Genomic DNA, 18,904 nt, shown 5'->3' on the forward strand with positions numbered 1-18,904 from the left:
AGTCTGAATGTTGTATTGTTTGGATGTCTAGTGTTTATTCTCTAGATAGATTTTATTTAGAAGTTTTAACAGAACCACTCTGACCATCATCTGATATTTCCCCCAAATCGACTCAAAGCCAATATCTTCAACCAGCACAAGAGATATTTGCCACTCAGTCCCAACAAATCTCCACTGCCCCAGAATTTTATAAATCTGTTGTCAGAAATCGTTTCCCTCCATCTGCAGAAATGTATATTTTCTCCTACAGATCCACTCTGTCCCAGGAAAGCTTTCTTCTCTCATAGGGGATTTCCATTTATTGTAATGAGCACTGAATAGTCTTCCACCATGTGCGGGGATCCTGGAGCACTTCTTTTAGATATATCTTCTTTAGTGGATATTTTCGCCTTTCTTCGGTAAGGCTTGTAAAAACACGTAAGAGATAAAGAGACAGTTAATGCAGCCTAAGTACACAGGCTACACTGGCCAAAGTCTTTTTCATGAAGTGAAAAAAGGGCCAGTACAATATATTTGGGAGGAATTTGAGATGTTTTAAACACAGAATGAATCTCCTTCACAAAACCCTTTTTCATGATAGAGATGAATGAGAGTAGGACAAAGTAGCCTCTTAGGCTGCCATTATATGGCTCAAAAATCAAAAATGGAGGCTGTGCCTTTAAGAACCCAAAGACCATCGTTATCCCATCATGCAGAGCTGGGGGCAGTTGCTTCAGTTCTTTTTTCCGGCTCCTGCTGACAGGACCCTAGAGCATTGAGCTTGGCCAATTTTTGGCTTTTTTCTTCATAATTCACTTCTCAATTTCATTTGTAACTTGTTCACTCAACGTCTTTGGTCTTTCCGGACCTTGTTCTGTCTTTTTCTGACAGGTAGTGTTGGATTTTCACTTACAAAATGACATCTCTTTTTGAGATGTGTCCAGACTGATCCTCACAGATTATGTATATTGTGTTTTAACAGAAAGTCATGCTCCTGACTCTTGCCATATTTGTAAGACATTCTCCAAGCACCCTTTAGCGTCAGGGAGGGGATTCGCCTTCAGGGAGCAGAAGAACGGCCAAATCGGAAGACAATTATACTGCGGGACCTCAGGGCAAGTTCTCTACCAGGGCTCTGTCATTAGCCTCTAGTGGGCTTTTCAGAAGAAGCAGGGCTGAAAAATGCTGCCGGTCTGGTCATCGTCAAGAGGAGGTACAGCTCCGACCTGTTTGCTGTCCGCCCACTGATCGACGTCGAAGAAACGCTGCTGATCTACGACGAGGCAGAGGGTACTGACGTCCATAACAACACCGGACTCTGTCATTGTGGTGGCTGCAAAAAACATGCCACTGCTCAAGCGGACTCATCTGTCCTCGCAGCGCATGAATCCTGCCATGGGGTTGCTCTCCGCGGACAATTTTGGCTTTGTCCTACCTCTCTTAAGCCAGAATCACAACAACGGATTCTCAATCTCCCATTTTCTGGAACAACTATTTTGGCACTCACACAAATGAGGAGATGGCCAGGATGAAGCAAAAGATGGAAACGCTGAAAGCAGTCTGCTTGGTGAAACCTAAGGAACAACGCAAATCTTTCAGTCCTTTCCATCGCGGTTATTCCCCACAGAGGGTTCAAACCCCTCGCTGGTATCAGAGTTGCCAGACAGGTGCACAACAACAGTACCAGCGATTCTATCAGCCTTATCAAAGAAGACAGGCTAGAGGACGATCAAACCAGCAGCATGCACAAGGGGGTAAGCAACCAACAGGATCGAAACCCAGAATCTTTCCGTTCCAGTCTTCCATTACACACTCTGATAGGGGGAGCATCCGGCATTACCTGAAAGAGTGGCAAAAAATCACACAAGACGTTTGGGTGCTGAATATTGTTCGCAATGGATACTGTCTCAGGTTCACCTTTCCTCCACCATCCAAACCTCCGAAACCATTCAGATACCAACTTCAACAATTACAGTAGGAGGCCAACATTCTCTTTAGAAGCGGGAGGTGGAGCCTGTACCTCCTCTCCATCGAGGCACGGTGTTATATTCAAGGTTCTTTGTCATCAAAAAGTAAGACCAGAACGAGTTCACACCCATTCTCAACCTCAAAACAGCCAATAAGTGGATTTGGCAACAGAAGTCCCGATGCTGTCATTACACCAGATTTACCCTCAATTACACCAAGAGGATGGCTGGCACCATTGACCTTCAAGATGCGTACTTTCACATACCAATCGCCAGAAAGCATTGCAAGTTCTTGAGGTTTGTAGTGGGGCACAACCACTATCAGTACTGAGTGCTTCCATTTGACCTAAAGTGAGCACCCAGGACTTTCTCCAAATGCAGGGCAGTGGTACTCATCTCCGCAAACTGTTTGTCTACCCCTATATAAACAACAAGCTGAGCAAGGCATCCACGTCTCAGGAGGCTCCGCTTCGCTACAATCGGGCTTGCGATCTATTACACCAGCTGGGCCTTCATGTCAACCATGCAAAGTCAACCTCTGTCCCAGTGCAATTGTTACACTATCTAGGGGCCTCCATCGAGACCCTCCGGGCAAGTGTGTGTCCTTCGGAAGAGAGACTCTTATCAATCCTAAGAAGGCTCAAAATCTCACAACAATTTCTCATCCTGTGTGGGGAAAGTCCTCAGCTCGATGGCTTCTGCCTTTTTCTCACGCCAAATGCCTGCCTCCACATGAGACCCCAACAGGTGTTCCTTGAAGATCAGTGTGACCAACTGACTTGCAATTGAGATGACTGGATACAACTGTCTCAGTATGACCAGCTGGCCCTGAGATGGTGGTGCACTCCACCATCTGCACTATGCGGAATTCAGTTCCACAGGAGATACCTCCTCAGACCATAGTCACAGCTGCCTCGCTGGTCGGATGAAGAGCCCACATGGAACACCTTCAAATCCAGGGCAAATCGTCACCGAGGGAGTTCACATACCATATCAATCTCCTGGAGCTACGCACAGTCCATCTGGCACTGAAGGCCTTTCAGCCATCGTTCACTTCCACCTCCCTGCTTGTTCAGACGGATAATACAACAGCGATGTACTACCTCAACAAAGAGAAATAAACCAGGTCCAAGCCCTTATCTCAAGAAGCCCAGGCAATCTGGAAGTGAGTGGCTTCTGGCCAGGAACCTCACAATCACTGTGGCTCACTTCCCAGGTGTTCAAAATGCTCAGGCCGACTCCCTCAGTAGGCTCCTCCAAGAAAATCACAAGTGGGTTTTAAATGGCAACCTTGTCCAAGACATCTTCAGAAGGTGGGACACTCCGGACATCGATTTGTTTGCCACCTCAGAAAACAGCAAATGCCAAAGCTTTGCATTGAGGTACTTCCAACTGGGAATGCTGCGAAATGCCCTATGGATCAGCGGGTCCGGCAAATTTCTCTACTACTTTCCACCAGTTCACCTGATCCTGGCAGTCCTCAACAAGCTGCCTGACTGGAGGACCAAGATAATACTCATAGTTCTGGAGTGGCCTTGTCAGTGGTGGTTCATGGACCTCCTTCCCCGGTTTATCCTTCCACATCTCAGGATGCGACCCTTGGCCTCACCAGGTAGGTCTCTCCCGCTACGCACAGCACCGCCTGTGTCTCTCTGCCCCAGCTGCCACTCCTGAGGAAGTTCGAGGACCTCCACCTGCGCCTCATCCCTGGTGGCCAGTAGTAGGCCGTAGGTAGGTTTGTTCATCCTCCCCTTTGTTGCTTTTATTTTTTAGGTCTCGACCTACAGCATTGCTTTAGCAATGTTTGTTTGTCGAGATTATAGTGAGGCTTTCAAAAGTCTACCTAAACTGCTGCGGATTGGGTACAGTTCATGTGAGCTAGGCGCGTGCACATCGCCAGCCACATCCCACACCATGCTTCGGCATCAGACTTCAAAGGAAGCCGCCACCTCCCCCCTCCCCATCGGACTTCAAAGGAAGCCGCTTGCCCGCCCACCTCCACGCAATGCCAGAGCTTGTTTTGTTATTGCTCCCCCCCCCCCCCCCCCCCCCTCCACAGAGCTCGTCTTGCGGCCACGGTTTCACTTTCATGGCCACGTGGCCAATGCTTGTTCTGCATGTTAATATTACTGTGGATCTGCTTTTTTTCCCTCAAAGTCTTTGTAAATTGCTCGTTACAGCTGGTCTCAGTTTAAGAGCAAGGATCACGACTCCCTGACTTCCCCCAAGCCCCCACTGTGTCTTGTTAGTTCGAGGCATATGAGCTGTAGATCCTACACTTAGCAATAGATCGCCACCTGGTGTTGGGCTCGGATGATTGCAGGTTGTTGTCTTCTTGGAAGAAGTCTTTGTAGTCACGAGATAGGTGACTCCTCCCTTGGACAATACTGTGCATGGTCATCGACTCCATCCTCCGATTGATTTTTTCCGCCACTGGGTTCAGATGAAAGTTTTCCGCTCCGGCTAGAAAATACTTTTTCTGCATTTTCGAAGCGAGAAACTTTAGATAAACTTATTTCGACATTGAATAGACTTTTCGACATCACCAGCTACATTCCGGTGCGTCAACGCGGGCCGTTGGGCCTATCGGCGCCGTACGGCCTACGCCTCATGGACAGAACTCCATTCAAGAGATGCCTGGTATGTCGAGCAAAATTCCCTCATAGCGACCATCACAAGGTTTATAACCTCTGTCTCTCGCCAGAACACGACGAGTCGACCTGCGCAGCCTGTGCCTCTTCCGATCGAAGAAAACTATTCGGGATCGGAGGGCCCATAAACACGAAATGAGAAGATAAGCGCCAGCACCGGAGGCCATCTTTGAGGAGGAGATCGTCGAAGAAGACATCTCCGAGGACGAAGATCCAATCGAAGATATCTCAGAAGACGAGGCTCCACTCATCGCCGAGGAAGACTCGCCTGATCTCCAGATCATATCGGGGGCAGAGGACTCGGACGATTTGATTCCATCTCGACAACCTGTGAGTACCACTGCCCCGGCACAACATACACTACCCAAGACAGCGATCGGCACTCGCCCCATGGTGCCCAGTCGAGACCGAAATTTACCCTCCGACGCCCCGCCTTCGGACTCTGCTCCGAGGAAAAAGACTACGCCTTCCGGTGCCTCGGCGCCGAAAAAACATCACGTGCCAATTACACCTCCTCCATTGGCACCGAAACATCCTTTGACACCGAAGCCAAAACGCCCTTCTGTGCCCAAAGACAAAAAGGTAGATTTATCAAGCATTTTTGCGAGCGCAAACGGTGCGAATCGCAAAATTCGGCCGTTTGCGCCCGCAAAAATGGCATTTGTGATTCATCAATGGTTAATGAACTCGCAATTTGAAAAATCGCAAATAATTGCGATTTCTCAAATTGCAATTGCATTTAGGGAATCGCAATTTGAGATTCCTTAAATGCAATTCATGAACCATTCTTCAATTGCGAATTCGCAATTGTTGCCCGCTATTTACCGCGAAGTCTGACTTTGTGGTAAATAGCGAAAACTTAGAAAAATGCACTTTAGTGCATTTTTCTAAGTTGGATGTTACACACACACATGTCCTTTGGACAGAGGTGTGCGCGCAACACCAGTGTAAATCACAATTTCAGGGGTGCTACAGGGTGTCCTTTGGACACCCTGGCACCCTTGAAATCGCTTCCTTATTTGCGATTCGCTAATTGCGAATCGCAAATAAGGATTGACTCCCCATTCATTCCTATAGGGCCTTTGGTCCATAGGAATGAATGGGGAGTCATTCCTTTTTTGCGATTAGCAATTAGCGAATCGCAAATAAGGAAGATGCAGAAATCGCTATAAATTTGGCGATTTCTACATGCATCCCGTTTTGCGAGTCTTTAATAGCGATTCCTTAATAATCGCTATTAAGGACTCACAAAAGAGGAGCATGATGAATCTGGGGGAAAGACCCTTCGGCACCTGAACCAAAAGACACATCGATGCCAAAGCCAAGAACCGTACCGAACTCGAAAGCTTCGACTCCGAAACCCTCCGGTTCCAAAAATAAAGAAGGGAAGCCACATTCCGGCGCCGCAGGCCCAACAAAACCTGTCTCCACGCCGAAATCTACAAAATCGGTACCAAAGTCTCCAAGGCATGATACAGACAAGCCTAAAACACCTTCGGCACCGAAGAAATTGCCACAGGACTCGATCACTTCTTACAAGGCAAAGAACACTAGTCAACCTCTATTGGCACCGAAAAAATCGACGCCAAAGAAGATTGTGGAACAAGAAGAACCGTTTTAAACCAGATCCTAAACAGAAAAAGGTCTACATTAATCCAAAACCTGGACATGTGGAAGCAATTCCATATAAGAAAAGACCAGCAGACACACCACTTCCACCTATGGTTCCTGCCAAAAAGAAGGACTGTGCAACTTCTCCAATGCACCCTTCCTCTCCTTCACCTTCTTCCTCTCCTAATCCTTACATTGAACCTATTAATTCTCCGGTTCAATCTCCTGCATCATCACACCACACTGACAAATTTGTATGATTTAGGTGGGGGCAATGACGTAACATACCCTTTAGATGAGGATGTCAACCCACAATATCCCAAGGAGGACGAGGCATATGGTTTTACACCAGACATCCCCGAGCCTCAGTACTACCCAACAAAACCTTCCCCTACAGAAGATAGTATTGGGTTTAATCATTTATTAAACAGAGCTGCCCTTTATTATTATTATTATTATTATTATTATTATTATTAGGGTTTTGTAAAGCGCATAGTAACCCGTAAGCATCCCAGCGCTGAAACCAAGACAGTTGAGAGAGTGGCGAGCCAGAGTGAAAGGGGGAAAAGGGGGGATCAGGGGAAGAGGTGCGTTTTCAGTAATTTCCTGAAACGGAGGTGATCTGGTTCCATCCTCAGTTTATGGGGGAGGGTGTTCTATAGGCTGGCGGTGTTCACTGAGAATCGCCGTCCACCTGTGCGAGCCTTTTTCACTCTATGAACTGTGATGAGGCGTTCGTGATCCGAACGGAGGGATCCTGTAGCCTTGTAGGGCGTGATAAAGTTTTTGAGAATGCGGGGACCTTTATCCTGTAAGAGTTTATGAGCCAGGCAGAGAGCCTTGAATTTAACTCTTTCTCTTACTGGAAGCCAATGAAGGAGCTCAAAGCTGGTTTGGCGGAGGATCTGGCCGGGGTGTTGGTGAGAAGCCGGGCAGCGGCATTCTGGATTCTCTGTAATTTGTTGAAAGTGGCTTCAGGTGCTCCCAGGTAGATGGCATTACTGTAATCCAGCCTAGATAGAATGAGGCCTTGGATAAGTAGTTTTCGGGAGATGTGAGGGAGCAAAGGCAGGATTTTCCTGACTGATCTAAGAAGCCCAAAACAAATCCCTGCGTTTTTTTTTGGCTTGGGTTTTGAAGGACAGATCTTTCTCTAGCCAGATTCCCAGGCTCTTAATCTCTGTTTTGGGGGCCGGGGGTTCACCCAGACAGGGGGCCAGATGTTAGGGGGAAGGGAAAGCCCTTTATGACCAAGAAGCAGGATTTCTGTCTTGGACCCGTTGAGTTTCAACGCTGAGTTATTCATCCACCCCTGGATTTTGGAAAGGCAGCTATGGAGATTAGATGGTTCTTGGTTGGGATGGGATAGAGACACCACAAGCTGGGTGTCATCAGCGTAGCTAATGATTTTCACTCCGAACAGGGTGACTACCTCCTCCAGTGGGGACATGTAGACATTAAATAATGTCGGGCTTAACGAAGAGCCCTGCGGTACTCCGCACTGGAGAGGGACTGCTGGGGAGCGGGTGTCGTTTTCCCAGACCTGGAAGGAGCGGTGGTTTATGAATGACGAAAGCCAAGCTAGGGCAGTACCCTTCACCCCGACGTTTCTGAGTCGCTGGATTAAGACCCGGTGGTTGGGAGTGTCGAAGGCCGCACTGAGGTCCAGGAGGATCACTGCCACTGATCCTCCTGCGTCCAGAATGCACCTGGTCTCTTCCACTGCAGCCAGGAGGGCGGTGTCCGTGCCCTGTCCAGGGCAGAATACAGTCTGCGAGCTCCTAAGCAAGTTGTTAGACTCTAGAAACTGGGAGAGTTTTTTATTCACTATTTTTTCAGTGATTTTACTAACTCCGGGGAGGAGGGAGATTGCCCTATAGTTGGCCAGATCCAGAGGATCTAGAAGAGGTTTTTTAAGAAGGGCCTTGACAACAGCCGCTTTCCAGCTGGAGGGGACCTTTCCCTGAAGTAATGAAGAATTGATAAGGTCTGTTAGAGGGGGGCAATAGTGGAAGCCACTTTTTTGAGGATGCGCATAGGCACCGGGTTGCTAGGGGAACCACTTTTGATTGTGGCGAGCGTGGTCAAGACCTCTTCAGTGGTTACCGGGCCAAGGGTGTTTAGGTGGATGGCGGAGAGGTCCGGGTGAGGGCTAGAGGTAGGGTCGGATTTGAGGCGACCCTCCTCGTTGGTACTGTGGTCAACTGGGGGTAGGGTGGCGAGAATTTTCTGAATTTTCTCGTCAAAGTATTTAGCCAATTTATGGCATTTATCCTCAGAGGTGTTAGTCGCAGGGAGTTTCTCTGGCAGAGGGTCCAGGACTTTGAGTAGTTCTTTCAAGATGATAAATGTTTCTCTGGCCGAGCAGGAAGAGTTCTTTATTCTTTCGTCATAGAAGTGGCTTTTAGTATTACGAAGCGCAAATTTATAGGTTCTTATGGAGGCACGGAAGGCGTCTTTTTTGACTGTGGTTTTGTCCTTCCTCCAGATGCGCTCTGTCCTTTTGCATTCCTTACGTAATAAGTTGAGCTCAGGGGTATACCAGGGGGCCGGGTTCACTCTTTTGGCTCGTTTCACGGTACTTGTTTTGGGAAGTAGGCCATCCAGTGATTGAGTGAGCCAGGAGTTGAACTGCATATCGGCGATGACTGGGTCAAGGAGAAGTTCCGAGGCGGTTAGGTCCTTAGGGTCTTAGGGTCTAATAAATGGAGATTGAGGTCACCCAGGATTAAAAAGTTAGGAGATGTCGTTGCCATAAGGGTGACAGTGTCAACGAGAGCGCTGGAGAACTTGGCAGGGGCTCCTGGTGGGCGATATATCAGTAGACCTGAGAGGGAGATTGCAGGTGAGATCTGTAAGGTGAAATGGCAACTTTTGCAGTCATCAATATTGCTGTTATTAGTTCTGCAGGCGAAATGCTCTCTGTATATTATTGCCAGGCCACCTCCTCTGCCGAGGGGTCTGTTATGAGAGTGGATTTGGTATCCAGGTGGTAGAGCATTAACGATATCGGAATCGGTGTACGGGGTGAGCCAAGTTTCAGTAAGGAACAGAATGTCAATGGCGAGATCTTGAATAAGGAGGTTTATCTCAAGGGAGTGTTTAGGGAGGGACCTACAATTAAGGAGCCCGAGCTGTATTCCGTGGCAATCTGCGTCGGTAGGGGCCGGGTTGCAGAGGTCGCAGTTAACAAAGGGTTTTTCTCCTGTAAAGGTGTAGGTGCAATTTACATTTTTTTATAGGGTTGAGTGCGAGGAGCCTACCTTGGGTATAGGTAAGTCGGCTTTTGGGAGAATTGGGCATAGCGACTGGGCCTGGGGCCGGCCGGGCCCAGACGGGCTTGCCTTAGGCGCGCCTTTTGGCGCGCAGACTGCGCGCCCGCTGCGCCCGTCCGCTGCGCGTCCGTGGAAAGCACATTTTTTTATAGGGGTGTTTGAGGCGTGGCCTAATGTGAGTGGGCGTGGCCTGAGGTCAGGCTCGGTGATGGCGCCGATTCAAGATTTCCCTATCCCGCGGCAGCGTTAACCTCGGCTGCGCGGGGGTCTCAGAGTGGGAGCAAGTGCCCAGGAGTACAAGAGGCAAGGTAGGAAGGGTATCTTTCAAAAGAAGTCACGAGTTTCAATTTTACACAAAGCAGCTAAAAACAAACAATCAAAGCTCCCGGCTGTGCCTCAGGAGTGTCACGGGGTGTCAGTGCACTCTGATGCCATTGAGGAGGATTTCTTACTAGACACTTTTGAGCAGTCCCAAAGATCTACTCAAATATTACCTATGATCAAAGGGGTTATTAAACATGCACCAGACATTTTTAAAGATCCAGTAAGACGTAGAGTGCTAAATCCCAGAGTAGAAAAGAAGTATAGACCAGCACCAGCTGATCCGGTCTATATTGAGGGACATCTGCCACCAGACTCTTTGGTAGTGTCAAATGCACGTAAAAGAGCAACCTCCCAAACTTCTGGTGACACACCCCCGCCTGACAAGGAATCAAAAATGATTGATGCGTCAGGAAAAAGGATTGCTGCACAAGCCTCAAACATATGGCGCATAGCAAACACACAAGCCTTACTTTCACGCTACGACAGGGCTCACTTCGACCAACTAGAAAAGTTAATGGAAGATCTCCCTGATCAATACAAAGATCAGGCAGCAGAGCTCTTACAAGAAGGCAAACTAATATCTAATGCCTCAATTAAATGCGCACTAGATGTAGCTGACACAGCAACCAGAGCAGTCAATACTAGTGTGATTCTCAGACGTCATGCATGGTTACGCATTTCAGGTTTTAAACCAGAGGTGCAGACTGCCATCCTGAACCAGCCCTTTAATCAAAACCAGTTGTTTGGGCCGGAGGTAGACAACACACTAGAGAAAATGAAAAAGGACACAGACACAGCTAAGTCTATGGGTGCGTTACAATCCACCCAAAATAAAGATTCTTTTCGCCGCTCCTTCTATAGAGGAGGCGCAAAGCAAACAAATTGATACTTGTATAGCGCACTACTCACCCGCAAGGGTCTCAAGGCGCTTGTACGAATACCGCTGTGGAACCCATCCTGGCTTTCCCTGTGAAGCGTCCTCTCCTGGGCACCCCCAAGGTGGAGGCCAGGCATCCTTAGCGTTGTGGGGGCCTTTGTGGAGATTAAGCAAGCTATTGCCCAGAGTTGCAGAGTGGGACTCCATGATTGGAATAGGCACCGAGGCGAGAATTATCAGGTCCGTGGAATTTTGTGCCCAAGACCCGCCGAGGCGGGGAATTGAACCCTGGTCCCGGGCCAGACCTCTGCATCAGGGTCTGCCGCTCTAACCATTGAGCCACACTTCTCCAGGCACAGAGACCACATCATATTTAAAAACAAACACACAAACCTCCTCTAATAAAGGATACTTTAAAGGAGGATACAGAGGCAACAACAACAAGGGAAGAGGCAGAGGTAATAACAACCGCTCCTCTTCCACACGCAAACAGTGACTTTCCTCTGCCTCCCCTACAGCATTCCACTCCTGTAGGGGGCAGACTTTCACAGTTATCCAGTATTTGGGGTGTCTTTCATAGATTCACATGCCTGAATCATTCCCCGTCGTCGAGACGGGAGCCTCCGGTACATAAAAAAGTAATGTCCTATAGACATACATAGAGAAAATAGGCCTAAGGGCCTCCCCTTAGTAGCCTATCCTTGTCCTTATGCAAAAAGGACCAAATTCTCACAGTCAGCCAATCAGCTCCGACCTCCCTCTAGAACCTTCCTGGGAGGAGCCTCAGTCCCTCAGATTTTCTACCGCACGTTGTGCTAAGGGAGTCTCCTCTGAGCTCTGCTCAGATTCTGTGTTTTTTCACTTCAGTAAATGACTTTGTTGTCAAGGATTCTTTTCTACTATGGATTATCTTCAAATATATTCTTTAAAGAAGGTCTGGTAAGGAAGAGGTTGCTCTGCTCTGATCCTCTCACCGACTGCAGTTACTGTCTATACCGCAGGCCAAAGACTGAAAGTCTGTCGCACTTTCTCAAGTAAGTTTTTGAGACACTAAGACCAGAAAGGAGGTTTTTTATTTTTCTCCAGTGACCGAGATGAGGCGTTGTCCTCAACGTCTAGGAGACCTCAGAAGAGAATCTCCTCAGACTCATTCCTCAGGGGAACGTCCTGAGAAGGCCCTCAAAAAGACCACTCATGGGTCTTCTGGGCACAGTCCTTCAAAATCTCCTCACTCTGTGGAAAAGGAGAGTAAAGGCCTGGCTTTTGGAGAAAAATCATGTAAAAAAGACGACTTCTGAGCCGTCAAACTCACCTCCTCTGGTCATGGGACCCTTCAGAAGGGCGTCTTCTATACCGTCTGAGGTAAAGACTAAGTAGCCAACCTCGTCTACGATGGCCTCGTCTACGATGGTCTTGTCTACGATGGCTCATCTACGATGGCTCATCTACAATGGCTCGTCTACGATGGCTCATCTACGATGGCTCATCTACGATGGCTCATCTACGATGGCTCGTCTACGATGGCTCGTCTACGATGGCTCGTCTACGACGGCTCGTCTACGACGGCCTCGTCTATGACGGCCTCATCTACGATGGCCTCATCTACGATGGCCTCATCTTTGATGGCCTCATCTACGATGGCTCGTCTACGACGGCCTCATCTACGACTGCCTCCTCTACGCTGGCCTCATCTATGATGGCCTCATCTATGATGGCCTCATCTATGATGGCCTCATCTATGATGGCCTCATCTACGATGGCCTCATCTACGATGGCCTCATCTACGATGGCCTCATCTACGATGGCTCGTCTACGACGGCTCGTCTACGACGGCTCGTCTACGATGGCTCGTCTACGACGGCTCGTCTATGAGGGCCTCATCTATGAGGGCCTCATCTATGAGGGCCTCATCTATGATGGCCTGTCTACTATGGCCTCATCTACGATGGTTTGTCTATGACGGCCTCATCTACGATGGCCTCATCTGTGATGGCCTCATGGCCTCGTCATTGATGGCCCCAGCTATGATGGCCTCATCTACGATGGCCTCATCTACGATGGCCTCATCTACGATGGCCTCATCTACGATGGCTCGTCTACGACGGCTCGTCTACGACGGCCTCGTCTATGACCGCCTCATCTACGATGGCCTCATCTATGATGGCCTCATCTATGATGGCCTCATCTACGATGGCCTCATCTACGAAGGCCTCATCTACATCTACGATGGCCTCATCTATGATGGCCTCATCTATGATGGCCTCATCTATGATGGCCTCATCTACGATGGCCTCATCTACGAAGGCCTCATCTACGAAGGCCTCATCTACGAAGGCCTCATCTATGATGGCCTCATCTACGATGGCCTCATCTACGATGGCTCGTCTACGACGGCTCGTCTACGATGGCTCGTCTACGACTGCTCGTCTACGACTGCTCGTCTACGACTGCTCGTCTACGACTGCTCGTCTACGACTGCTCATCTACGATGGCTCGTCTACGACGGCCTCATCTATGATGGCCTCATCTATGATGGCCTCATCTATGATGGCCTTGTCTACTATGGCCTCATCTACGATGGCTTGTCTACGATGGCTTGTCTACGATGGCCTCGTCTACGATGGCCTCGTCTATGATGGCTTCATCTACGAGGGCTCATCTTCGATGGCTCGTCTACGACGGCATCGCCATCGACGACCTCACCTATACCTGCTCAGCTACGACGGCCTGTCTACGGCGTCGACGAGGCCCTAGTCTAGAATGGCCTCGTCTATGATGGCCTCGTCTATGATGGCCTCGTCTATGATGGCCTCGTCTATGATGGCCTCGTCTATGATGGCCTCGTCTATGATGGCCTCGTCTATGATGACCTCGTCTATGATGGCCTCGTCTATGGTGGCCTCGTCTATGGTAGCCTCGTCTATGGTAGCCTCGTCTATGGTAGCCTCGTCTATGATGGCCTAGTCTAGGGTGGCCTCGTCTATGAGGGCCTCTTCTATGAGGGCCTCGTCTATGAGGGCCTGGACTATGATGGCCTGGACTATGATGGCCTGGTCTATGATGGCCTGGTCTATGACGGCCTGGTCTATGACGGCCTGGTCTATGACGGCCTGGTCTATGACGGCCTGGTCTATGACGGCCTGGTCTATGACGGCCTGGTCTATGACGGCCTGGTCTATGACGGCCTGGTCTATGACGGCCTGGTCTATGACGGCCTGGTCTATGACGGCCTGGTCTATGACGGCCTCGTCTATGACGGCCTTGTCTATGACGGCCTTGTCTATGACGGCCTCATCTAAGATGGCTCGTCTACGATGGATCGTCTATGGCGTCGTCTACGACGGCCTCCTCTATGACTGCTCGTCTACAACGGCATAATCTGACTGCGATCTCGTCGACTGGCTCGTCGACGAGGGAAATTCCGACAATTCTGGAACAAAGATGGTAAAGGCCACAAACGCCCTAGCGCTCTTGGGACGCCATCATAGACAATTGTGGGCACACATAGCCCCATACCTGTCGGAATTGCCAGATTCATCCAAAGAGGATTCTGCTAGATGGTACAGAATCGGCGTCAGAAACTATAGACTGCGCGATGGATATCGCGATGACGAGGTTCCGCCAGTTGGCTGGAGCACCCCCTCCCCGCAGGCTTCCGCGCAAACCTCTACGCCTGCTGCTCCAGGAAATATCTGCGATGTTGAAGAAAGGAGCGATCGAGCGAGTCCATTCGTCTCAAAGTGGGAAAGGATTCTATTCCCGCTTCTTTCTTATACGCAAGAAGGAGAAAAAGTGGAGGCCCATACTAGACCTCAGGGCACTAAACTCTTTCCTGAAGAGTCAGTCGTTCAGGATGGTGACGATCCAAGAAATACTAGGCATACTGGAAAAAGGAGATTTTATGACATCTTTGGATCTCCAGGATGCTTACTACCACATCCCGATACTCAAGGGGCACAGAAAATTCCTGAGATTCGAGGTGGCAGGGCAGCACTACCAATTCAAAGTCCTACCGTTTGGCCTCAAATCCGCACCGCGGATTTTCACCAAGTGCCTTTCACCTGTGGCGGCTTTTCTGCATCAAAGGGGTCACCAAGTCTTCCCCTACCTTGACGACTGGCTGGTAAAGGCACCTTCAGCTGCAGGCGCGACCAAACCCTCCACCGCCTGCACCAATCTCTTTCAGCAGCTAGGATTGACTCTCAATCACGAGAAATCCTGCATGACCCCAACAAGAAACATCACCTTCCTCGGGGCGACCTTGAACACGGAATGCGCAAGAGCAATTCCTTCAAAGGACAGGAAAAACAGGATAATATCTCTGGCCACGGCTGTGGCATCAAGGAAGTCCCTAAGAGTTCAATCCTACAAATCACTCCTAGGAATGCTGTCTTCTTGTATACTCCTCATCCCTCTCTGCAGACTCAGGATGCGCCCATTGCAATAAGCCCTCACGAACCAATGGACACAGAATACAGGTTCTTTCGAGGACATTGTGAAAATAACACCGCAAATATCCAAGAGCCTGGAATGGTGGAGAAATCACAGGAATTTGTCTATAGCACTGCCATTCCTACTTCCAGCAGCACCTCTGGTGATCACCACGGATGCATCCCTGGAAGGCTGGGGAGCTGTCCTCCAGGATCTCCAAATAAGCGGCAAATGGACAATTCAGGAGAAGCAACTCCATATCAATTTTCGGGAACTAAGGGCTGTGTATCTAGCACTACATGCCTTTTTACCACGCATCCAGAACTCCCAGGTGCTCGTCACAACGGACAACACCACGACGATGCACTATCTCAACAAACAGGGAGGAACGCGTTCGCTCACTCTATCACGCGAGTCGCAAAAGATCTGGAACTGGCTGGTGCTACACGGAATCCCGCTCAAAGCGGACTATGTACCCGGAAAAGACAATACCATCGCGGACGCCCTGAGCAGACAAGATCCCTCTCCCACGAGTGGGAACTGAGCGACAACGCTCTGGCTCACTTCTTCTCTCAATGGGGAGTCCCAAGAATCGACCTGTTTGCCACCAAGCAGAACGCCAAATGCCCAAACTACACAAGCTGGCATCCCCAACAAGGGTCACTGGGAAATGCTTTTTCCATCGGTTGGTTCAGCGTGTTTGCGTACGCTTTTCCTCCGTTTCCGATGATCCCGAGGCTCCTCAGGAAGATGAAGGCGGAGCCCTGTACCCTGATCCTGATTGCCCCGTTCTGGCCGAGGCGACACTGGTTCTCGGATCTGCTTCGGCTCTCCATCAGGTCACCGATTCGTCTGAAGCAGCACCCGAACCTCATAACGATGTCCAACGGACAGGTACAGCACCCGAACCTAAGTTATCGGCCTGGCTCCTGAGCACAGAAAGTTCTGTGACCTAAATATCCCACAGGACTGCAGGGAGGTCCTGGCAAAAGCGAGAGCGGACAGTACAAACAAAACCTACTCTCTCAAGTGGAAAAGGTTCTGCATTTGGTGTTCAGACCAGGGCCTGCGACCACTCGCTGTCACCCCTGAACAGATATTACCATACCTCCTACCTTTGGCACAGTCAGGACTGGCACATGCATCCATTAAGGTTCACCTGGCAGCTATCTCTAGGTTCACCAGAACTTTCACAGGACCTTCTCTGTGGTCAAGTAGGCTGGTCAAGCAATTCCTGAAGGGGCTCTACAGATCCTTTCCGAGGCCTCGGAAAGTCCCTCCGACATGGCAACTGAATCTGGTACTCAACCAACTCATGAGACATCCGTTTGAACCCATTCATCGAGCATCTATCAAATACATCTCCTGGAAAACGGCGCTCTTGCTCGCTTTAACATCGGCCAGGAGAATTAGCGAGCTAAAAGCTTTGTCCATTCAAGAACCATATATGCAGTTCAGACAGGACAGGGTGGTGCTGAGACCGAACCCTAAATTCATACCAAAGGTGCCTTCGGACTTTCATCTCAATGAACCAATTGTCATTAGGTCCTTCTTTGCGAACGCTTCCACAGCAGCAGAAAGAGCACTGCATTCTTTGGATCTCAAGAGATGCCTAAAGTTCCACCTGGATAAAACTGAGGCTCTCAGGAAGTCTTCACAACTGTTCGTGGCATACAGCAGACCAAGATTGGGCCTGCCTCTTACAAAACAAGGCATCTCGAAATGGATCTCCTCGGCGATCGCATTCTGCCACGACAAGGCCGGACGGCCTTTGACTGATCATGTTACTGCTCCTTCCACCAGGGCGATGTCCACGTCAGCAGCGCTGTTCGCTGGGGTGCCAATCTTGGATATATGCGGAGCGGCGACCTGGAAGTCACCGCACACTTTCTCCAGACACTACTGCCTGGATATCGAACTTCAGAAGGATGCGGCAGTGGGCCAGGCGGTGCTTCGCCATCTCTTTCAGTGAGGTGAGCCTTCCTACATCCCGCCATCCAGGTATGCACATTCTTTGCTCTTGTGATGTTCCAATTCTGCTGTCCCCATGTTATATGATAATATATGCATTGTCTAACATGTCTGCAGAGCGACTTTACATCACACATGTGCATATCTGATTGCTAGCTACTCTGATTCAGGCATGTGAATCTATGAAAGACACCCCAAATACTGGATAAGAACTGTGTTACTTACCTGTAACAGCAGTTATCCAGTATTGGTGTCTTTCATAGATTCACATGCAACCCTCCCGCCTCCCCTGGAAGGACTCACATCCCTCTCTGACGATATTACGCCAACCTAGCTGGGTGCGTACGAAAATCTGAGGGACTGAGGCTCCTCCCAGGAAGGTTCTAGAGGGAGGTCGGAGCTGATTGGCTGACTGTGAGAATTTGGTCCTTTTTGCATAAGGACAAGGATAGGCTACTAAGGGGAGGCCCTTAGGCCTATTTTCTCTATGTATGTCTATAGGACATTACTTTTTTATGTACCGGAGGCTCCCGTCTCGACGACGGGGAATGATTCAGGCATGTGAATCTATGAAAGACACCAATACTGGATAACTGCTGTTACAGGTAAGTAACACAGTTCTTCCTACCTGTCTGGAACTCCATCACAACAGACAGGTGGGTAAGACAAATTATTCAACATGGTTACTGCCTAGAACTCACAGCAACCCCCCCAAACATACCACCCAGGCAGTGTCCAATGTCCACAGACCATATAACTCTGCTTCAACAGGATGTTCTAGCACTTCTACAAAAAGATGCTATTCAAGTACTACCTTTCGAGGAACAAGGAACAGGAGTTTACTCCCTGCACTTCCTAATTCCCAAAAAGGACGGGACATTAAGACCAATTCTCGACCTCATGCCCCTCAACCACTACATACAATCGGATCATTTTCACATGATCACTTTACAACAAGTCCTCCCATTACTACAGCAATTTTCTGTCCACACTAGACCTAAAGGACGCCTACTTTCACATTCCTATACATTCCTATACATCCTGTGCGCAGGAAGTATCTAAGGTTTGTCATACAAGGACAACACTATCAGTTCAAAGTCCTTCCATTCGGGGTCACAACAGCACCACAAGTGTTTACAAAGTGCTTAGCAGTAGTAGCAGCACATCTCAGAAGACAACAAATACATGTCTTCCCTTATCTCGACGACTGGCTCTTAAAAGCAAGATCGTTCAACCAGTGTGTACAACACACAAAACAAACAATTCAAACATTGCACGACTTAGGATTTACGATAAACTACACCAAGTTGCACCTAGAGCCTTCGCACGTTCATCAATATCTAGGAGCTACCATAGACACATCTACAGCTCTAGCGTATCCCAGTCAAGCCAGGATTCAAAGTATTCAGAACTTAGTCTCCCTTTTTCAATGCCAGCACTCTCTCCAAGCCAGAGTGTTTATGAAACTAATAGGCATGATGGCCTACTACAAGAATGTCTAGCACAACAATGGAATCAGGCTCAAGGTCAGCTCACAGACCTGGTGTTGGTAGACAGCCGTACATATCGCTCTCTGCAATGGTGGAACACCAAAAACTTAACAAAGGGACGGCCGTTCCTTTACCCTGTTCCACAGATAGTGCTTACGACAGATGCATCCCTCACAGGATGGGGAGCCCATCTCTTGCATTATACCACACAAGGTCAGTGGAACAATCAACAGAAACAGTTCCACATCAACCATTTAGAGTTGCTAGCAATTTTCCTAACACTCAAAACTTTTCAAGTACAAATACAAAACAAAGCTGTCCTAGTCCG

The 18,904-nt window shown here is 49.0% G+C and overlaps 1 protein-coding gene across 1 annotated transcript in view; it reads left to right on the top strand.

Moving 5' to 3' along the window:
* The window catches only part of TDRD10 (tudor domain containing 10), a 615,000-nt gene that overhangs the window by 103,964 nt on the left and 492,132 nt on the right, over positions 1-18,904 (top strand). The gene's annotated exons all lie outside the window — the stretch shown is intronic.

Source organism: Lissotriton vulgaris, chromosome 12 (assembly GCF_964263255.1).
Source record: "Lissotriton vulgaris chromosome 12, aLisVul1.2, whole genome shotgun sequence".
Classification (NCBI taxonomy): Eukaryota; Metazoa; Chordata; class Amphibia; order Caudata; family Salamandridae; genus Lissotriton; species Lissotriton vulgaris.